General features: G+C 39.1%; 1 protein-coding gene and 1 pseudogene across 1 annotated transcript in view; both read left to right on the forward strand.

Annotated features, from left to right (window-relative positions):
* ACSF3 (acyl-CoA synthetase family member 3) overlaps positions 1-24,194 on the forward strand; it is a 268,701-nt gene that overhangs the window by 182,003 nt on the left and 62,504 nt on the right.
* LOC122738041 lies at positions 3,757-4,512 on the forward strand (annotated as a pseudogene).

The following is a 24,194-nucleotide window of genomic DNA, read 5'->3' on the forward strand; positions in this document are numbered from 1 at the left end:
ATTATGTGGAAAATAGCCATGAAAAATGCTCCTCAGATCCACTGTGGTGGCATTCTGTGCTGCTGACCTGGGTGTTGGATTTTTTTTTTCATTGAGTTAGCATAAGCTGGTTATAGCTTCACTTTCGCCTTACCCTTTTATTGTCTCCTTGTCCACAGTGAAGATTACATACAGATCAGTTGTTACTGACCAAGGCACAGAGGTAGTTTTGCGGAAACACTCTGGTAATGTAGAAACAACCTCTGTGTGACTCTTAGAAAGTAAGCCATGACCTTACTGCCCTCCCCTATACAAATCTCCTTTACAGTATTGTCAGAAGGAATAAATAATAAAAATGATGCCAGAGTGCACTGCAGATAAAAATGCTAAATAATAGCTGAGCTCGCCACAGTGAAATGTTATTCCTAATGCTCTTAAACAACTGCATTCTGCTCCTTCTTTCTAGGACGTGGCTACCTTACCCTGGGAGTAGGTTAACCATGATGCAAAAATTCTACAACTCAACTCTGCTCCAGCCATGTGCATCAAGGCTTGAAAAATGGTTTCAAAAATTAGTCTCAAGTGTCAAGGTTTAGGCATCCGCTTAACTTAACTTTTTTCCTTCTTTACTTCACTACCTCCAGCTCCCACAGCTGGGAGTGAGTCAGGGGCCTTCCCACCTGCTTGAGAGGCAGCCTCTGAAGTGTTCCCCTGTTAATACTTCATTTTCAGCATGTATCTTCAGGAGGGGAGAAGAATGCTGGAAAGAGGTTGATGAGGAAAGGTGAAAAAGGATAGCAGAAGAGGTTGGAAAATAGGGGCATCTTTTCTTTCAGAGAGAATATAATGAAGAGGAGACAGGCATGTTGTAGAGATAGAATGTTGGGTTTGGAGATGGTAGCAATTACCAGCTCTATGACCCACAGAGAATTCACTTTTACCCCTTCTGACCATCAGTATCACTATCTGTCAAAGAGGGTAAATAATACATTGCCCCCTTCATAAGGTTATATGAATAAGGTAATTTGTAAAACTGAAAGTGTTACGTAGTAGTGATCGGAATGTTTTTCTTTCTCTACCTTCTTCTTTGTAAAGGGAAGGGAAGAAAGGGAAAGTACAAGAGTGGAGTGAAATATATAATTAACAGTCATAATGGTGAATATGAATGGGATAAACTCACCCTTAAAGTGGAGGAGGTGAACAGATTGCATTTGAAAGTAGGATCCATCAATATGTTGTTAATGTGAATCACATCTGAAACATAAAGATTCACATAGAGTTTAAAATGCTTCAGGAGAATTCAAGAAAAGGAAATAATAGTCATGATCTCAAGCAAGACAACAATAAAAATAGTTAAAAGAGGAAAGCAAGGAAACTTCATTGTGCTTAAGGGTACTATAGAAAATGAGCTAATATCAGTTATATGTATACCTAAAGACATGGCTTCAGAGTACTCAAATGAAAATTTAATCAAAATAAAAGGAAAAATAGACAACAAAACTGTAATAGTTGGAGACCTCAACATGACCCCCTTCCAGACCTAGACAACTATGAAAAAAAGTTAGATAAGAAAGACTTAAGGATCTGATTGTTTTAAAAGTTAAAAATGATCTAGAATGTGCCTATTTCTCAGCTGTGCAAGATATCTACAAAAGTTGACTATGTATCAGGGGCATAAAAACCTCATAAACAAATGCAGAAAAGAAGAATTATTAAGCAAAATCTTTATAGACAATAAAATAAATGCAATAAACCTTATCAATAGAAGGCATTTAAAAAAGATTAAAATATAAATGATGACTGAATAATATAATTCTAAAGAACAAATCTTAGAAATAATAAATTTCATTAAAGAAAACAACAATAAGACACAAAACCAGAACTCTGAGATGTAGTTTTAAAAAGCCCCTAAGGAAAATTTTATACCTTAAATACTTTAATAATCAAAAGAGAGAAAGAACAAATCTGTAAATTGGGCATGCAACTAAAAAAAAATTAGAAAGGTAACAAATCAAAAAACTCCAACTAAACACAAAAACTGAAATTCTGAAAATCAAAAAAGAAACAATTTTTAAAGTGTGAAATTGACCAAAAAGAGACAAGAAAGCTAGTAAATTAGACAAATAGCTAATTTTTCATTTAAAAAAGAGGGGGAAAACCAAATTGCCAGTATAAAAAATGAAAAAGGAGTATTCACAACAAATGAACGGGAAACAAGGAAAATTATTTAAAACAGTTTTGCCCACTTATATGCCACTAAAACTGATAACTTGAATGAAATGCATATTTTTAAAAATAAACAATTTTCAAATTAACAGAATGAGAAGTAAGAATTAAATTATCCAATCCTAGACAAAAGGAAATTAAACAAGCTATAATGGAATTCCTAAGGGAAAAAGACAACCCAGGATTAGATGTATTTACAAGTTAATTCTATCAAACATTTAAAGAGTAAACAATATTACATAATTTTTTTTTTGCAAAAATAGGAAAATAAGAGATCTATCAAGCTCTTTCTGTGAGAAAAATAAATTGCTGATACCCAAATCAAGTAGAGGTAACTAGTTGTCCTTCATGCTTAAAGAGGACCAAAATGACATCACTATGTTGGTGTCAAGATATAGTTTATCCTACTGTGGCTGATTAGACTAACATGAACTTGGAACACTCTACCACATAGTCCATATGAACATTTGGAGTAGGGATGTTTCTGAATTTTGTACATCTCACATTTCTTTTGAGCTCTCACAGTTCTGCTTTGCTCATAGAGCCAGTGGTTTCTTTGATGTGGGCATACCATGTTGGGCAGTCCTGTGCCAGTGTCTCATGTGTGTTTCACAATCAATTTCAAAGTTCTTCAGAGAGATCTTGAGAGTGTCCTTGTATCACTTCTTCTGTCCTCCATGTGAAGACTTGCCTCATGTGAGTTCTCTGTAAAACAATCTTTTAGACAAACATATGTTTGGCATTGGAACAATGTGCCCAGCCCATCTGAGTTGTGCTCTCTGCAGTAGAGTCTAAATGCTTGGCAGTTCAACTCAAGAAAGGACCTCAGTGTCCAGTACCTTATCTTCAGAAACTTCCCAAGACAATTCAAGTGGAAGCAATTCAGTTTCTTGGCGTTGCACTGGTAGACTATCCGGGTTTCATAGGCATACAACAATGAGGTCAGCACAACAGTTCTGTAGACCTTCAGTTTGGTAGGCAGCCTAATACCTCTTCTTTCACACTTTCCTTTGGAGCCTCCCAAACACTAAGCTAGCTCTAGCAGTGCACTATCAACCTCATCAGCTATGCAGACATCCCTGGAAAGTAAAATGCCAAGATAAACGAAGCATTCAAAATTTCTCTGATATAATTAATGGTTCCACATACGGATGGTGCTGGTGCTGGATAGTGGAGAACCTCTGTTTTCTTGGTGTTGTCAGGTGAAAATTAGCACAAAAGAGAATCAATCCATACTCAGTTGCATCCCAAACTCCGAGGCTGCATTAAATGCACCATCAGCTGCAAACAAAGTCCTGCACTAACTCTCCCTTCACTTTAGTCTTGACTGGTAGCCTTTTCCAGTTAAATAATTTACCATCAATATGGTAGCTGACTTGTATGTCACGTTCATCCTTGTTGAAGGAGTCTTATAACATTGCTGAAAGTAAAATGTGAAAAAGCACTGGAGCATGCACACCACCCTGCTTCACTCCACTGGTGACTGGGAAAGCATGAGAGCATTGTCCGTTATCAAGAACCTGTGCAAGGGGAGCAGGCAGCTGTGCAAAGATGAAGCTCAACATCTCTTTCTTTCCCAGCCACTGGCTGTCAGAAACTCATCAAAGTTGATGATGAGAGAAAGCTACAGACCTTTTATGAGAAACAGATGGCCATTGAAGTTTCTGCTGATGCTCTGGGTGAAGAATGGAAGGGTTATGTGGTCCGTGTCAGTGGTAGGAATGACAAACAAGGCTTCCCCATGAAGCAGGTGTTTTGGCTCACAGACGTGTCTGCCTGCTGCTGCCCAGTAAGGGCCATTCTTGCTATTGCCCTAGAAGAACTGGAGAAAGAAAATGTAAATCTGTTAGGGGCTGTATTGTGGATGCCAATCTGAGTGTCCTCAACTTGGTTATTGTGAAGAAAGGTGAGAAAGATATACCAGGACTGACAGATACAACTGTGCCTCTTTGCCTGGGGCCCAAAAGAGCTAGCAGAATCTGCAAGCTTTTCAACTTGTCCAAAGAAGATGATGTCCGGCAGTATATTGTGAGAAAGCCCCTCAACAAGGAAGGTAAGAAACCCAAGACCAAGGCTCCTAAAATTCAGCGCCTGGTGACTCCCTATGTTTTGTAGCACAAATGTAGATGAATTGCTTTGAAGAAGCAGCATACCCAGAAGAACAAGGAAGAAGCAGCAGAATATGTCAAGCTTTTGGCCAAGAGAATGAAGGAAGCTAAAGAAAAATGACAGGAACAAATCACTAAGAAATGTCAACTGTCTTCCCTGACAGCCTCCACCTCCAAATCCAAGTCCAGTCAAAAATAAAATTTCTAAAAATGCATTAGAAATAAATAATAGGGGCAGCTAGGTGGCGCAGTGGATAGAGCACTGGCCCTGGAGTCAGGAGGACCTGAGTTCAAATCTGGTCTCAGACACTTGACACTTACTAGCAGTGTGACCCTGGACAAGTCACTTAATCCCAATAGCCTCACCAAAAAAAAAGAAAGAAAGAAAGAAAGAAAGAAAGAAAGAAAGAAAGAAAGAAAGAAAGAAAGAAAGAAAGAAAGAAAGAAAGAAAGAAAGAAAGAAATAATAACTTTTGGTCAAAAAAAAAAAAGAAGAAGAAGAACCTGTGCAAGCATGGTGTCATACAGCACTGGCATATAATACTGATGAACTTCTCTGGACAACCATGATCTTCCACAAGTCCTCAAACTCACAGCATCAAGGGCCTTGGTCAGATCAATAAACCTCTCATACAAACCTCTATTCCACTCCTGCCATTTCTCCTGGAGTTGTTGGGCAGCAAGAACCATATCAAGCATTTCTCAGGCCTTTTTGAAGCCACATTGTCTCTTGGGTAGTAGCCATCTTCCAGGTGAAGGATCAGCCTATTAAGGAGGACTCTGGCAAGAATCTTCCTGGTAATAACTGAGAGATACCTCCCACCCCCATGATTGTCAAAGTTATCTACAGAAACCAGAGAAAGAAACCTACATACCAGTTTCTGTAACAAATATTGACACAAAAACATTGGATAAAATGTTAGCAAAGAGACTAAAACAATATGTTTTTTTTTAAAAGTATACACTATGATTGGGCCAGGAATGCAGATTTAATTTAATGTTGGGAAATGATAAACATAATAGAACCGAATAAGAAAAAATAAAATCATATTTACATCACAATAGACATAGTGCTTTTTGGCAAAATACAACACGCTTTTATGTAAAGAAAAATTAAATATGGCACAAATGGACTATTCCTTAAAATAGTAAATAGTATCTATTTAGAACCAAGAGCTAGAAGTAGTAGTGATGGTGAAATGCCATAGGCCTTTCCAGAAAGATCAAGGATGAAGCAAGAATATCCATTGTCACTACTGTTATTTCACATGGTTCTAGAAATGCCCATTGCTATAGCAATAAGATAAGAAAAAGAAACTGTGGGAATCAGCAAAAGCTAAGAGGAAAAATTATTGCTTTTTGCAAATGACATGATGGTTTACTTAGAGAAACTTAGGGAGTCAGCTAAAAGTTTATTGCGACAATTGATTACTTTTTCTGTTCTTCTTTGCATAAGAAAATGTTCATATATGTTGATGTTAGTAAAGTTCATAATAATGAAAAGGAAAAAAATTAGGAATGAAAGAAAAACATAAAATTGTCTTATAAATGTGAGTTATATTACCCATTCTTAGCCAACCCTACCTGCCCCACATAAAAAGATGATCAATACACAATTAGCTTCTAACTCAACAAAGTCAAAGACATGAACATAGGTCAAATAAATACCAAAATATTCCTTTCATAATAGTTAGCATTTATAATAATGCCTAGTATATGCCAGGCACCATGCCAAGTGCTTTACAAATATTACCTCATTTGTTCCTCACAACAAGCCTGGGAGCTGGGTGCTATTGGTACCCTCATCTTACAATTGAGGAAACTGAGGCAAATAGAGATTTATGTGACTTGCCCAGAGTCACACACCTAGTAAGTGTTTGAGGTCAGATTTGAATGCAGTACTTCTTGACTTCAAGGCCAGTGCTCTATCTGCTGTACTACCTAGCTGCCTAAAATATTTCATTTAATAAACACTGTTACCAATGAATTTAAAACAAAGTGGTTTCCATTGGTTATGTAATGTAGCTCTGATCCTCCCTTTCCCTCTTTATCCCCCTTTCTTCCTATTTCCCCACTGATTGAAATGGTTTTCTGTACCCAGCTGTGTGTGTATTCAGTTGAGAGGGAGATCCAAGTACCAACTGTTACTCCTCTCCCCCTCCTCCTTGTGTTTGTATAGATTATTTTACTTTGCACCCTGATTATGTGAAATAATTTCCCCTAACCTTTTTCCTCACCACTGAGTATGTTACTTTCCCCTTTTCATTCTTAAGATCATCAAGACATAAGAAAACCACTCCTAGGAGCTGTCTAATTGGACTCCCTTTGTGACCCCTGAATGTGAGAGGGACTAGAGAGGACACATGTATCATTTTCCTATATTTGGATTTATGCAGTTTAACTTTAAACTTGTGTTGACCTTTTCGTGTAACTTAGAAAAACTATGGTATATGAATGAATATAATGGGATATTATGACATGAGAAGCAATTATGAAAATGAGGAATTGAGAGAATCACAGGAAGATTTGTATATGCAGGATGAAATAAGCAGAACCCAGAGAATAGTATAGATAGCAGCTACAACAGCATAAAGATATCAAAAAAAAAGATGGCGATTTCTGAGCAATTTAAAAAAGAATGAAGGTGCAGTGGATAAGAGCACTGGCCCTGAAGTCAGGAGGACCTGAGTTCAAATCTGACCTCAGACACTTGACACTTAACTAGCTGTGTGACCTTGAGCAAGCCACTTAACCCTCATTGCCCAACCAACAAAACAAAACAAAACAAAAAAAGAATGAAGGTCCCCGAGAACAGATAACGGACACGTTTCTCCCCTCAGGTTAGACAACTATTGTAGACAGTCAGATGCAGTCATGGGATCAGGTGTTGTTTTTCTTTGTCATGAGGGAGGGCTTAGTCTAGAGGGACAGGTGTTGAAGAAGAAAAAAGCTGATTAGTAATTTCGGATCGGTAATATTTCATAAACGTGTGCCATATTCTACTACTTCCAAGACTTATGTTTTCATTGGGGTTGGTCCACTGATGCCGATTGTAGCTTCACTAGGCCCTGATGAATGACTTTGTCTCAAAATTGATCAGCCTGTTCCAAAGAAGGGATGAGATTCTTGGACCTTAGCTCACCGTGTCTCGTAGTAAAAGATAAGCATTTTGTCACCAGGCCTGTCCTCAAAACCTTTCAATCTTGGCAGGATGTACCAGAGCTAGCTGTCTATTGGTATAACTTCTGAGAGCCTCGCCTCAGGTTACGAAGTTATGAAGCCCAAGGAAGATTTTAATAGAGGATTATTCTGTGTTCTGCCAGAAAACATTGGGTGGAATGATCTGGACTTGTGATTTCACCTGTGCAAGGGATTTCCTGGTGTGGAATTGTAGACTAGCAACTTATGACTCTCGAAGAGTTGACTGCTGTATCCATGAAATATGCACAAGAATGAGCCGGCTCATTCTCCCCATTCTTACAGCCTTAGGAAGGCCAGCACAGTTACTACCAGGTGACTCAGTTGAGATATGTAGGGTTTTTTCTCTAGTCCTCAAGGACCTGTTTCAAGTTGTGTACCCTGGTGGATGCCCATTTCCATTCATTGTTCTAAACATGGCCAAATCACAGTAAAGCTGCACCTTATCCAATGTCAAAAAAAAAAAAATGTCAGTCTTCTCTCTTGAAGAGATACATAATCTCCTTCCTTCCAAGTGATTGCGAATAGTCATTCCTTAGCACACTCCCCATCTCCAGAGACAAGCAGGTGTTTTCCAGTCAAGGGAATTGTTTACATTTGTGGGCGTAACACTGACACCTGAAACGGAAAATGCTTTAGCCTGATCAAGGCAGCTTATAAATAGAAATGCATCTAATTAGCATCCTAATATGCAATTTTTCTGTGTTTGTTTGCTACATTTGTTTCTCATAGTCATAAATTTGGTTAATACAAATTCTTTCTTAAAAAAATTATTGCTTAATTATAATCTCTTGCAGATGTTGTGAGTGACTTACCGTTTTGGTAAACCCATACTTGGAAAGATTGGACCTCCTGGAGTTTGAGGAGGGGATTGTTTTCCTAAGCCAATTTTTTTAAAGTGTTAAGGGCCCATAGCATTGGCCAAAACTAGGCCTAGTGTAGTCTGGCACAGTGTGAGCTCTTTTCCCCACCTTAATTTCAGTCCAACAACAGCCCCTTGATATTCCAGTCTAGAGATCAACAATGCTTCTAACTTGTGAAAAAATTGCATTATGTGAAAATATGTCTAGGAGAATGATGTTTCTAATACCCACTTCGTATGATCAAAGTAATCTCCCTAATGCAGAAGTCTGATTGCATCATTTCTCTGCTCCAAAGCCATGAATAGCTCCCTATTGCCCACAAGACAAAATATAAACCGCCTAACCTAATCAGAGAACTTCATATCTGGTAATGAGTGACCTTACAAACCACTCCATCCATCTGCTAGAGAGGGTCACTGGCTTATTCACGAGAACATAGTAAAACCAAGGTTTCCTTGGCCTTGTAAAGAACTCTTTCTTTACAGTTTGCTGTTTCAGGTCCTGGCCTGATTGCATGCTATTCACCTTATACTTTTGTGTGAAGAACCTTTCCCTGATTTTGTCCTGCCTTCTCTTGAAACTGCATTGGTGCTCTAGGGCCTTCGTGCCCAAAGCAAACTCCTTTGGTATCTCCACCAGTTAAAATCCTCCTATTCTTTCAAGGTCCACTTCCATTGACACCTCCATCATTAATCCTGGTCTCCATCACCAACATCTCTTGCCAGCCAGAAGTGATCCTTCTCTCCCCAGGGACCCACTGCTTTCTGTTTAACTGCTCCAATGTGTTCTAATCAATCAATCAATCAATCAATAACAACTAGGGACTGTCTTGCTTGCCCATATTTGTATCCTTTGATTAGCAGGGGGCCTAGCACATTATAAGCATTTAATAAATGCTCTGTATCTTTGTATTTATATATTAAATGCCAACTATGTGCCAGGCACTGTACTAGGAACTGAGAATATAAGTACAAAGAATGAAACAATCCTTACCCTAATGAGCCAGCACATCCCTGGGGATGAGGACAAGTGTATAGATAAGTAACTTGTATGATAGTCTTTTATGTCTATGTCTTATCCCTAGCCTTCCTCCACCACCTGGATTTTAAGTTAAAGAGCAAAGACTGGGGCAGCTAGGTGGCGCAGTGGTTAAAGCACCAGCCCTGGATTCAGGAGTACCTGAGTTCAAATCTGGCCTCAGACACTTGACACTTACTAGCTGTGTGACCCTGGGCAAGTCATTTAACCTCCATTGCCTGAACAAAACAAAACAAAACAAAAAAAAAAAAGAGCAAAGACTGTACAGGGTTATGCTTGTATACTCAGCAATTAGCACAGTACTCAACATATACCAAGTCCCCAATTAATGTTGGTTAAAGTGAATTAAAACCTCTTTTAGGAAGGGATAGAAATGAAAATAAATTGCTGGAGACTCCGGATTTGATAGATGGGTGGGTGGGTGGATGGATGGATGGATGGATGGATGGACGGATGGATGGATGGATGGATGGATACATACATGCATACATGCATGAGTTCTGTAAATAGACTGATATATAGATAGCCATAGATAGATACATAAATACCATGGATAGATACATATCTAGATACCATAGATAGATAGATAACTTGTCAAGTGCTTACTATGTGCCAGGCACTGTGCTAAATGCTGGGGATTCAGATACGAATAAGAATAAATATGCCTGTGCTCAAATAGCCTGCATTCTAATGGACAAAGCAAAAATTAAAAACAACAACAACGGAAGGTCTCACATGTATACCTTTACCTATATCCTGTCCCTGTTCTAAACTAACTATATACATTTGCACTCCCCAAAGAGAATCCTAATTTAATCAGAGTTAATCTAGCTCAGTTTTTACACTTCCTGAATTTTGGATTATGTCATGACAGCAGCTTTTAAATAATAATTTTCTTGTATGTTTAGTAGTAGGGAGACTGCAATCTAGATTTAAAGGTAGGTTAACATATGTTTGCCAATTGGCATTTTTTTTAATTGTCTCATTATAAAAGATGACCTTCAAGCAGTTGAGGAAGTGCCATTTATGGTTCCTAGCTTAGAGCATCTCCAGTGATCATAAAGCATACCAGCTTCCTTCGGACAAGTAAGCAGCTTCCAGAAGAGCAGTCATTTTTCCTGCCCTTATTGCCTAGATATTCATTATTATAAATAGGGAGTTGCAATAGGATAGCCTGTCACGTTGGCGTGGTTGTTTCAAGTTCACTGAAACACAGTAGAGTTGAAAGCAAAGTGCTCCCTTAATTGGATGCCAAAATTACCTCTATAATCGGGCTGAGCTCTTTAGCCCTTAATGTGCAATAAAGCTGAATTCTAATTATATAACACCACTTTGGAAAAATCAGACTTGGGCTTGGTTGGCCTGTAGCATGCAGTGTCGGTACAGTTAGTTACCAGTGGATCCCTTCCATTCATTTGTCCCTCACCCCTGCATGGGCACACACAGAGAAACTCTCCCCTCCTATCTTATTCCATGGTAATCAGCTGTTGTCTCAACAAATGTGCCCTTGACCTTCTTAACCACTCCAAGAGGAAAAGTATGTCCACTAGCCTAAAGCAAGGGACAGGTGATAGACAGTAGAAAACCCTTTGGCACCTTCAGCTCCTTTCTGCCCTCTCCCTCTCTCTCTGGCTTTTGATTGCTATTCTAGAAGTTGTGTCCCTCCCTCAGTTTAGTGTGTCAGAAACATATCCTTGCTATGTTGTAGTATCCTAGGTTTTCTTAGAATCTTCTGCCAAGTTTTTGCCACTGAGGTAGTGGAAGCAAAGGAGACAGGTCTGATAGAGAGAAAATAGAGAATATTTAATGTGGGGCGTGTGTGTGTGTGTGGTGCAGTGGTTTATGAGTGTGTATGTGTGTGCATATGTTTTTGTGTGTGAGTGATTTGGTGGGGCAGATGAAGAAAAGAGAGAGGAACTCTCTTCACTGGTATGTCCCAGTCAGTTATTACATACTGAAAAAGAAGTTGAACAATGGGTATAGACCAATCATGACAATATACTGAAAGTTTGAAGATATCCCAGCCTTTCTGGTGCCTATAATGGTCATTCATTCTTACTCTCTATTTGAGCATTAATTGTGGTCTTCCTTCCTTCCTTCCTTCCTTCCTTCCTTCCTTCCTTCCTTCCTTCCTTCCTTCCTTCCTTCCTTCCTTCCTTCCTTCCTTTCTTTCTTTCTTTCTTTCTTTCTTTCTTTCTTTCTTTCTTTCTTTCTTTCTTTCTTTTTTGCATGGGGCAATGAGGGTTAAGTGACTTGCCCAGGGTCACACAGATAGTGTCAAGTGTCTGAGGCTGGATTTGAATTCAGGTCCTCCTGAATCCAGGGGCCAGTGACTTATCCACTGCACCACCTAGCTGCCCCACCCTGTATCTTTCTTAATATAGAATACCACCTCAGAGTATTATGGTGTTAATCTATTTTGGGATCTGAATTTCCAGAATACGAATTTTAAGAGTTAAGTTCTTTCTGTCCCCAGGGGAAATACCCTCAACTAGAATGGAGTTCATTCCAAGGGGAAAATCAATGGTGTGAAATTGGGTAAGTTAGGCTTCTACACAGGGTTTAGCAGACTCCAAAGTTTGATTTTTCCTTCTGGCAAATGCTGAGTCAATATGTGTAGAAAAAATAAAACAAAATAAAAACATACTTGATTGATCAAGCAAAAGATCTGGCATAAAATTGGAAAAGCCCTAAAGAAAATACTGACCATTGGTCCAATTTTGCCGTAGTGAATTCCAAGACAACGTCCACATTGTTGTATTCCATTGGAATGTACAAAATCAGGTTAATGGTTTCATTATTTGTTGCTGCTCTGCTGATATTTATTTTAGAGAAGCTGAAAACTATTCCAGGGCATATTTTGGTTTTGTTTTCTTAATTCACTTCTGTTTTATTTTCAGTTCCAAATTCTCTACTTCTCTCCCTCTACTAACTCATTGAGAAAGGGAGGAAAGGGGCAGCTAGGTGGTGCAATGGATAAAGCACAGGCCCTGGGTTTAGGAGGACCTGAGTTCAAATCTAGCTTCAGACGCTTGACACTAGCTGTGTAACTCTAGGCAAGTCACTTAACCCTCATTGCCCCACAGAAGAAAAGAAAAAAAAAGGAGAAAAAAAATATATTTAGTCATTCAAAAGAAATGTCCACATTAGCAGTGTCAAAAATAAGAGAAAGAGACAGAAAGAGGAGAAAATGTGCTCCAGTTGTACTCCAAGTCCATCAGTGCCCTCTCTCTGTAGAGGTGAATAGCATGCTTCATTATGAATCCTTCTAGACTCTCACTTCATTATGCATCAGTTCAAACAAGTCTTTCCTGTCCATCATTTCTTGTAACACAATAGTTATCACAATCATAAGCCACAGCTTGTTCAATCATTCCCCAATGGATGGAGATCCCCTCAGTTTCCAATTCTTTGCCACCATAAAAATAGCTGTTATAAATATTATTGCACATGTGGCTCCTTTTCCTCTTTCTTTAATCTCTTTATGGTATAGACCTAATAGTGGTCTCACTGGGTTAAAGGGAATGCACAGTTTAATAGCTTTAAGGGCATACTTCCAAATTGCTCTCCAGAATGGTTGGACTAGTTCACAACTATCAGTAGTGCATTAGTGTGCCTATTTTCCCATAAACCCTCCAGCATTTGTCATTTTTCTTTTTTTGTCATCTTAGCCAATCTGATGGGTGTGAGGTGGTACTTCAGAGTTGTTTTAGTTTACATCTCTCTAATTATTATTCTATGAAAATTGCCTATTCATATCCTATAACCATTTATCAATTAAGGAATGGTTCTTACTCATGTAAATTTGACTTAGTTCACTATATATTTGAGAAATGAGACCTTTATTAGAAAAACTTGCTGCAAAAGGTTTTTTCCTAGTTTCCTGTTTTCTAATTTTTAGCTACATTGGTTTTGTTTATGCAAAAAACTTTTTAATTTTATGTAATCAAAATTAATCATTTACCTCCTATGAAGCTCTAAATCTCTTGTTTTGACATGAACTCTTCCCCTAGCCATAAGTCTGACATGTAACTCCTTTTATGCTCCCCTAATTTGCTTATATCACCCTTTAGGTCTGAATCATGTATCCATTTTGAGCTTATCTTGATATATGGTGTAAAATCTTAAGCTATGCCTACTTTCTGTCAGACTACTTTCCAGTTTTCCCAGGAGTTTGTTGTTTTTTTATATTTCAGTGGGGAGTGGTTGGACTAAGTTACTATGCTCATTTGCTTCTATCCATTATGTATTTAATCTGTTCTACTGATCAATCTTATGAAGTACTAAATTGTTTTTAACAATTACATCTTTGTAGTATAGTTTGAGATCTGGCCCCCTTCCTTCCCATTTTTTTCAGTGAGTTCCTTGATATCCTTGAACTTTTTGTTCCTCCAGATGAATTCTTATTATTTTTTTCTAGTCTAATATCATGTATTTTAATATTGTTATTTTAAATATTGTAATATTTTCTCTTTTCCTATAAAATAATTCTTTTATAGTTTGATCAGTACGACACCGAATAAGTAAATTAAAGTAATATTGTCATTTTTATTATATTAGCTTGGCCTATGCATGAACAATTAATATTTTACCAATTATTTAGATCTATATTTGTGTGAAGAGTGTTTTGTAATTGTGTTCATATAGTTTCTGTGTGTATCTTGGCAGATAGACTCCCAAGTATTTTATACTGTCTGCATTTATTTTAAGTAGTATTTCTTTCTCCCTGTTGGATTTTGTTGGCTACATACAGAAATACTGATGATTTGTGTGGGTTTATTTTACATCCTGCAACTTTGCTGAAGTTGTTCATTGTTTCAGGTAGTTTTTTATTTGACTCTTACAGTTCCCTCTGTACACTGTTGTCATGTCATCTGCAAAAAATACGTAGTTTACTTATTACCTATGCGTTTTCCTTCAATTTCTTTTTCTTGTCTTATTTCTAGAGCTTTCATTTCTAGTATAGTATTAAATAGTAATGGTGATGATGGACATCCTTGTTTCACCACTGATCTTACTACTGGAAAGGCTTCCAGTTTATCCCCAATGCAAATGCTAGGATTATGAGAAAAAATTGTATAACTCATGGCACCTATCAGCCAGTCCTCTAGTCTACCAGCATTCTCAGACAGATCGCTGCTCCCTGTTCCTAAGTATTCTTGAGTGTAAAGTGAGAGAAACGAGCTAAAACACCTATGACATCACCTCCAGCTATAAATCTATGACCCTGTGGATTTTGCTGAACTAAATATTGGTTAAAACAAGCTAGACTGCCTGGGACATTGAAATCTTTTTGATTCTATAGAGAATTTCATCGTAATGGTATTTGCCACAACAGAATTTGACAAGTATAAATGAATTTATGGTAGAGCAAAACTAAAGTAAGTTTTTTTCAGATGTTAAATCAGCAAATCTAAGGAAAGTGGAGGCTTTTGTTTCTTAATGTACACAAAACAAAACTAGATGACTGTGAGTACTGATGGTGAGAAGAAAGATACTTCTAATTTTTGAGACCCAGGGTGAAAATTTGTTTGCATTACAACTTTAAGCAGATAATGTGAAAGGAAATGGTAACCCAAAGCTCTTTACTTGGGAAAGACCAATTCCAGATTTTTCTCCAGACAAAGGAAGAATGTATTTACTTGAGTGTAAATAGTCTTTTGCCATTTTCAGAGAAAGAATGGGATTCCCTTACAATTAAACCAATGGCTTGGTTAGGTCTTTCTCTTTCACTGACCCCTCCTTCCTATATCCCCACCAAACACTGACTTCCTTGGTGATTCCTGGAAAAAAAACCCTTCTCAAATAGAGAAGTTGACATAGCATTAAGGGGGGAGGGGCATTCCATCAAGCATTTATTAAGCACTTTCTGTGTGCAAAAAGGACTTCCCAAGCCCCCTCGTCAGGGCTGTTTATCCACCTTTGGTGTCCACCTGCCATCCAAATTTCACTGGTGGCTCCAAGAGCTATAGCTTGTGCAGTAGCCAAACCTTGCAAACTATCTCAGCAGATGGCCTAAACAAGATTGAGGGTAACTGACCTCAAACCCACTGGTGACTTAGGGGAATGTCTACTCCAAGCATGTGAAGACTTCCCCCCTGCAGAATGGGCAGATGGGAACAATTTTTACCTATTTGAGCCTATTTGAGAAGCCTGGCTACAAAGGGCAGAATGGATTTAGGATGATAGTTAGTGGGGAATGAAGAATCAAATGAGGTTTTTTTGAGTATGGATTGGGGGGTGGAATATGGGACAGTAGGACATGAACCAGTGGAGAGGGAGAGATTGGAAATAGGTACGAGAGTGGGGATGACAAAAGAATCAGTCTCTTGGAGAAGACAGGATGGAATGGGATAATGTGAACAAAAAGAGGGGTTAGTCTTTTTTTTTTTTTAGTGAGGCAATTGGGGTTAAGTGACTTGCCCAGGGTCAAGTGTCTGAGGCCGGATTTGAACTCAGGTCCTCCTGACTCCAGGGCCGGTGCTCTATCCACTGCACCACCTAACTGCCCCGGGGTTAGTCTTAATAAAGAGCAAGGCTACTTCATCATGTGAGGCAGGGTGAAGGAGGAGAGAGTGTCAGAAGGCACCTGAGTAATAGGAGATGAGGAAGAGGAGAGAAGAGGGAGCTCATGGTGAACGACCTCATTATTTTCTGCCAAATACGAAGGAAAGTTCTCAGCTGAGAGAAGGATTGGGGGAGCCATGGGAGGCTTGAGGAGAGTAAGCTGATAAAGGGGTTTTACTAGGATCACCAAGCAGCAGTGAGAGCCCAGTTGAGGTTGTATAACATATAATGGTTGCATGATTCTCTGCACCTTTGTTCAGCGGCATGTGTGTATGAGCAAAGGCAATCTGATTTCCATTTACCAGGATGAAATAATCCTAAGTGACAATAATAACTGACATTTACCCAGTACCTTAAGGTTTTTAGTAGGTGGCTAATAAATTGATTAAATAAATTTACAACTTGCCAAAGCTCCCATGGATCATAAATAATTTACGTCCATTTACCATTTGCTGAGTTTGTTCTGGCTTATTCTCCATTACTGTATATTTACCATTGGTAAGGCATATGCTCTTCATTATTTTTCTCACAAGGGAGTGAACTTACACCAATCCCACATGTTTTCTTGCTTGGTATCCTTAGTCCTCATGACCAAAAGCATGAACCCTTGCAAGATGATTGCTTTGGGCCAGGAACAATAACACCTTATATTTGGCTAGCCCTTAAAAATCAATCAAGCAATTTTCTCACAAAAGCCCTGTGAGATAGGTGGTAACATTGTACCCACCTTACAGGTGAGGAGCCCAAGCCTCTGAGAGGTAAGGTTATTTGCCTCCTCCCCACAGCCATACTTCTCATGCTGGTTTCCAATTCTCTGTACATTATAATTCTCTGCCATCATGCATAGCACCTTTCCAGTCTATGGCGCTGGAGCCTGGCTGGGAGTTATGCCTGTCACTGGGGCCTCATCAGCACCACAGTCTAACCAGAAAGCTAACTGGACCAGGCAAAGACTAGTTGGCACAAATTGATATGTAGTATATAGATCTATAGTATGTAGATCTGTAGTACTAGCCCTCTAAGATTTTCTAAGGCTTTCTTAAAACAGATCATAAAGAAGTATAGGATATTCCAATGTGTTGCTGGAAAGACTTGGGCCATCCTTCCTCTTGGAGGGGGTGCTAGGCCTGACATTGGGACACTAGAATTCAATGGAGGTGACAGTCTTGTACCAAAAGAGTAAGTCAGAAATAGATAGAGGACTCCACAAAGAAGGTAGAAAAGACAGATATAAGAATAATATTAAGGAAAAGAAAGAAAAATATAACTCTTTAAAGTTTGCCAAAGTGTTTTATTTATGTTATCTCCTTTGATCTATCTAAAAGAATATGAGGTAGACATTGCTACCCCCATTTTACAGATGAGAAAACTGAGACTGACAGAGGTTAGGTGACTTGCCCAGGGTCACAAAGCTAGTAGATGTCTGAGGCAGTATTCAAACTCAGGTCTTTCTGACACTCCCATGTTTAGTTCTTGATCCACCACATTCTTACCATCCTCTTCTCTGTCTCTGATTACTTTTGCTCATTATGGGTAGTTGGTCAGGAGCTTGGGATGTTGGTGAAAGTTATCTGAAAATTATGCATCTATGGATCTAGTGCTCAGCTTCAGACACTTACTAGCTGTGTGACCCTGTACAAAGTCACTTAACCTGTCTGCCTCCAGTATACTATTTTCACTTTTTTGTTTGTTTGGTTTTTGTTGTTGTTGTTGTTGTTTCTTCCTTTCTTGTGTTTTTTCCCTTTTGTTCTAATCTCTCACAACATGACTAATGTGGAAATATGTTTAACATGATTGTACATATATAACCTGTATCAGATTGCTTGCTGTCTTGGGGAGGGGGGAGGAAAGGGAAGGAAGGAGAAAAATTTGGAAACCTCAAAATCTTACAAAATGAATGGTTAAAAAACTATCTTCACATGTAACTAACTGGAAAAACTAAAATATTATTTTTTTTAAAAAGACTGTCAGACTGGGGTTTGAGTCAGGGTAGAGAGTGTCGGGAAGGAAAGGGACCCAAGGGGTCAGTCACTGCAGTACCTACTTTGAATGAGCACCAGCTCCTGCCCATTCCAGCACTGTCCTAGGTGCTTGGGAGATACAATCTCTGCTCTCAAGAGAACTATTATTTTGCTGGGTCTCTCTGTGCTTCAATATCCTCCTGATAAAGTGAAGAACATGAACTAGGTGATTTCTAGCGTTCCTTCCAGCCCTGGACCAATAGAAATCCCTGCATTTGTTTAGGGAATAATCCATTTGCCCTCCAAAGAAATGAGCTTTGTTGTTCACAAGCAGCTGTTTTGAAAGCCCTCTCCTAGCTCAGGGGCCAGTTTTCTTTAGGAAGAAAAACATTAAGTGCTTGGGCCAGGGGGCAAAGAATCAGTATTGTCAGCAAACAATCCCTTTATTCTTTTTCTCCCTGGAAAGATAAAAGCAAAGGTGGTCCTGGAGCTCCCACGAGTCCCTCTGTCCCCTGTAGCAGCAAGGTCAAAGCCCACTTCCTCCAGGGGGCCAAAGGGAGCCCTTCCAATTATGTGGGCGTTTTTAATGCAGCCACAGCAGTGAATCACAACAAACCACTGAACCAAGTCCATGATGTAATCCCACTCAGTAACTCAGGGGTTTCCTAATATGTGAATTACTGGAAAGGAGGCTCCTAATGGCCCTTGGAGAGCTATTAGCATTCTCTTATGGAAGCTCATACTGAGGGACTCCTTGGCATGCATAGTAATTCCACAGCACTCATAGAACTCCCTGACTTTCTCCATCCCATGAAGACAATACTGTTTACAAATAATATACTCAAAGACTTTCAGGAGAAGCACCCCATATCCCCATTGGTCAGGGTCTAGGAAGCCCTTATGATTTCTACAAAGACACTAAAAATTGGGTCCTAGCATAGAGGTCTTCAGAAAGAAAAAGCATCCCTGGGAAGGTGATATACCTTCTTTTCTAGGGTGGTTTTATAGAAGAGCCCTTTGTGTAGTGTGATAGAAAGATCGTGAGACCAGGAGTTGGGAGATGGGTTCCAGTGCTGAGTCTGTGTACAGTTTACTGTGGTGTCTTGTGCAAGTTCTTTCTCCTATCTGAGCTTCAATTTCCCATTCTATAAAATGAGACGTTGGAACTCGGATGACTTTCTCGACCCCATCTAACAGTGATACTCCAGGAATCCAAAATGATCCAAGGTAATTGCAGAAGCTGCATTGCCTTCTCTTGAGAGTAAAAAGGTGAAGCTGCCCCTGAGGATATGCCAAATTTCATCTGAGGGCAGAAGTTATGCATCGTTGGGGATGGGAGAGAGCGAGGAAGGAGAAGGAGAAGAGAGAATGAGGCTTCCTAATGGGTATAGACACTTAAGCTCTCAAGCCTCTGTTAGCTCTAACAATCCTATCGCTCTAACGGCAGAAAATGTTACTTAGAAATAATATATTTTCCCCCTAAATTACAAAAGTAAAAATTGAGCACCTTGTTCCACCCCACCTCCTTTGTAATGCTTCTGTGGTGTAGGGGCATTGAAATGCTAGCTGCCAGTTAGCTGTGATACAAGGCCCCTCCACAAGATAGGTTTGTAAAGACCTTTGTAGTGTGTCCAAAGCAACTGGTAGGTACTACTGGTCTTGGAGAACTGACTTAGTGGGCAAGAGATCAGCAAAGGTAAGCAGACAGAAAAGAGAAGTGTTTTTCTTTGTTGCTGACTCTATGGCTCACTGGGCTGATTTCCTTAGAAGTGGCAGGAGAGTCTTTTCTATCGGTTACTTGCAGGCGCCCCCCCCCTACCCCCCCCAAAAATAAAAATGGTGGTAATACTATGGCACACAAGAGAAAAAGTATTTTAAAATCAAGGCCAGAGAAGCCTTGGGAGCCTGAGGAAGAAGTGCCTCTCTCTCTTGTTTTTGTTTTGGTTTGGTTTTTTAAATCAGAAAACTGTTTTATTATTTTCTAGTTACATGTAAAGATAGTTTTTAATATTTGTTTTCATAAGATTTTTAGTTCCAAATTTTTCTCCTTCCTTCCCTTCTCTCCTCCCTCCTCAAGACTGAAAGCAATATGATATAGTTTATATATGTACAATAACATTAAACATATTTCTGCATTAGTCACTGTTGTGAAAGAAAAATAATAACACAAGGGGGGAAAACCTCAAAAAAGAAAAACAACAAAAAAGTAGAAACAGTATGGTTCAATCTGCATTCCGAATCCACAGTTCTTTTTTCTGGATATAGAGAATGTTTTCTGTCATGAGTTCTTTGAATTGTTTTGGATCATCACACAATGTTGCTGTTACTATGTACAGTGTTCTCCTGGTTCTGCTCACTCCGCTCAGTATCCACTCCACTTAAGTCTTTCCAGGTTTTTCTGAAATCTGCCTGCCTCATTCATTTCTTTTTTTTTTTTCTTTTTTTTGGTGAGGCAGTTGGGGTTAAGTGACCTTGCCCAGGGTCACACAGCTAGTAAGTGTCGGTCTGAGGGCGGATTTTGAACTCAGGTCCTTCTGAATCCAGGACCGCGTGCTCTATCCACTGCACCACCTAGCTGCCCCTGCTCATCATTTCTTAAAGCACAATAGTATTCCATTACATTCATATACCACAACTTGTTTAGCCATTCCCCAATTGATGGACATTCCCTCGATTTCCAATTCTTTACCCACCACAAAGAGAGCTGCTATAATATTTTTGTACATGTGGGTTCCTTTTCCCCTTTTTTATGATCTCTTTGGGATACAGACCTAATAGTGGGTCAAAGGGTATTCACAGTCCCATAGCCCTTTGGGCATAGTGAAGAAACACCTCTTTCCTTGGTTCAGTAAGTTTTCTTCCTTTTCCATGAAATGAAAAGAAAATCAACTCTGGAAAATGGCCCTCTCTGACAGCTAGACCCTTTGTTCTTCCTCTGGCCTTGAGAAGGCCATTGGAAGGCCACTAGAGGGCACTTTGTAAAGTCAGATGGAGGTCCAAGATGGTTTCCACTCTACCCAGGAGCCTGATCAAAAATCCACTGATTAATAATAATAGGTTTCCTTCAAGTAGAATAGGAAAGGGAACTGCCCATTAACAAATAATATCTATTTTTACCAGCCCCAATCACACCCTGACTGATGATCAGAACCATGTGTACTTGTCACCTTTCTATTCAACTTAATAATGGAGTTGTCACTTTAGCAGGTGAGGAAATACTATGGAATTTCAGTGCATTTCTTTTATGCTACCCTACATGTAAATCACACAGTCTGGAATGTCTAAATAAACTACCTGGCTGTTAAGTCAATGATGCAGAAAGCTCCTTATAGCCCCAGACATTACACGGGCACTGCTACACTGAGAAAGCAAAGACAATTTCTGATTGTCAGATTTATTTACAACAATTCTAGCTGCCTCCTTGGTTACATGAGGATTTTGGTCATTTTAGTCAAAACCACTGGGGTAAGAATAGGTGAAAGAAACCAAGGACAAGGGGCCTTCATGAGCTCCCTTTGTCTGTAAGGAGTTAGCAAAGGTAGGAAGTAGAAGGGATAAGATTGGGTTTTTTCCTTTCATTGTCTTTGGTCACCAAGCCTTAGTGGCCCCTTGGGAATGAAAGAATCGAAATTGGGAACCTTAGCCCACAAGTGAAAAAAGTGGCTGAAAATATACAGGCTCTGAATGTCTGTTTTCCAGTGGTAAAAGGATCACATATCTGCAATCAGACGTGAAATTAGATCAAACAAAACCCTATAGACATAATTAGAACCATTGTGCCCTAGCAGAATAAGGTGACTTAACAATTATCATCTCTTTCCTAATGATATGGATATTTTAATATTTACCACGATGGGCATCTACTTCAGTCAGTCAGTCATTAAATATTTAGTAAGCACCTACTATGTATCTCTGACGCTTCAGCGACAGAATGCTAGTCCTGACGAATCTTACCACGCTTGAAAGGTATTGAGTATGGGTCCAATGATAGACCAGCTTAGTTAAAACCAGAAGGGCTCAGCACCACATTGTACATAGGATGATCCATTTCTCAGCCATAGCTGGTCTTGGCTTGCTGTCTCTCTGTGAGGTGGTCTGTGCTCCATGTCCATGGAGGGAGCACCTAAGCCAACAAGATCAAAGCCCTTGAAATGAATCCCTCTGTTATACTGTGCTGGCACTTGGAGCCCCCATGACCCTGTTACTATTGGGGAAACTGAGATAGTTAGTGACAATATGGAGAAAGCATTCACAGCCTTGGATTTTGCCTTTCCTTGGTTAACTTCTCACTCATCTGGATCTTTGATTTCTGTGATCTGGCATTTTTCACCCCTACCATGCCTTTTTAAAAACATGCTTTTTTCCCCCTCAATTGAGAAATTGTCAAAGGATATGAACAGGCAGTTTTCAGATGAAGAAATCACAACTATCTATTATCATATAAAAATGCTCTAAATCACTATTGATTAGAGAAATGCAAATTAAAACCACTCTGAGTTACCACCTCACACCTATCAGATTGGCTAATATGACAAAAAAGGAAAATAATAAATGTTGGAGAAGCTGTGGAAAAATTGGAACACTAATGCATTGTTGGTGGAGCTGTGAACTGATCCAACCATTCTGGAGAGCAATTTGGAACTATGCTCAAAGGGCTATGGGACTGTTCATACCCTTTGACCCAGTAATACCACTGCTAGGCCTATATCCCAAAGAGACCATAGAAAAGAGAAAAGGATCCACTCGTACAAAAATATTTATAGCAGCTCTCTTTGTGGTGGCAAAGAATTGGAAATCGAGGGAATGCCCATCAATAGGGGAATGGCTAAACAAGTTGTGGTATATGAATGTAATGAAATACTATTGTTCTGTAAGAAATGGTGAGCAGGAGGATTTCAGAGAAACCTGGAAGGGCTTACATGAACTGATGCTGCTGAGTGAGATGAACAGAACCAGAACATTGTACACAGTAACAGCAACATTGTGTGATGATAAACTGTAATAGACTTGGCTCTTCTCAGCAGTGCAATGATCAAAAACAATTTCAAAGAACTCGTGATAGAAAATGTTCTCCAAATCCAGAAAAAAAGAACTGTGAATTCTGAATGCAGATTGAACCATATTGTTTCTACTTTTTGGCTGCTTTTTTTTCTGTCTTTTTTGAGGTTTTTCCCTTGTGCTCTGATTCTTCATTCACAATATAACTAATGCAGAAATATGTTTAATGTGAATGTACATATATATAACCTATATCAGATTGCTTTCCATCTTGGGGAGGGTGGGAGAAAAATTTGGAACTAAAAACCCTATGAAAACACATGATGAAAAAAACATGCTTTTTGCTAATATTTATTAGTATTTGCTGAATGAATGAATGGAGGTAAGAGCTTGGGGAAAGATATTCTCTATTTCATACATTGAATTATTATTGAAAAATATTGATTTGTACCCAAATTAGTGCCACCCCAGATCAGGTTCCTAAAAATGTGGAACCTTTCCTTGGTTCAGTCAACTCTTGCTTATATGTGAGTGCAATGCTTGTTGGTCATTCAGAATCTCTACTTTGCCCATATTTAGAATGAAAACCAACTATAAGCACTGTCACTAGAAAACAAGTGGAAAAAAGAGAGAGAGAGAGAGAAATCGAAGTTAATGACTATTACGAATTGTCAAATATTGGATTATTCGGACTCATTTTCTTGTATCCATAAAACAGCAAGAAGAATCAAAAGGATTCTTGGATAAAAGCACAAATGCATAAATATTTATGGGGCAGGTAGGTGATGCAGTGGATAGTGATGGGCCTAGAGTCAGGAAGACTCATCTTCTTGAGTTCAAATCCAACCACAGACACTAGGTGTATGACCCTGGGCAAGTCACTTCATCCTGTTTGCCTCCATTAATTCATCTGTAAAATGAAGGAAGAAGGAAATGGCAAACCACTCCAGTATCTTTGGCAAGAAAACTCCAAATGAGGTCATGGAGAGTTAGACATGACTGAAAATGACTGAATAACAACAAAAATGCCACTACTAGCCTGGAAAGCAACATGGTAAAATAGAAAGAGCAATGGATTTGGAATCGGAAGACCTGAGTCCAAATCTCATATCTGCTACTTAATTACCTGTGTAACCTTGGGGAAGCCATCTCCCATCATGGATCTCGATTTGCCTAACTGTAAAATAAAAGCTTGGACTAGATGCCTTTGCAGCTCAGAATCATGTGAGTTTCTCGGTTGGTCAGTGAAATGCAGT

The sequence above is a fragment of the Dromiciops gliroides genome, chromosome 2 (genome assembly GCF_019393635.1).
Source record: "Dromiciops gliroides isolate mDroGli1 chromosome 2, mDroGli1.pri, whole genome shotgun sequence".
In the NCBI taxonomy this organism is placed as follows: Eukaryota; Metazoa; Chordata; class Mammalia; order Microbiotheria; family Microbiotheriidae; genus Dromiciops; species Dromiciops gliroides.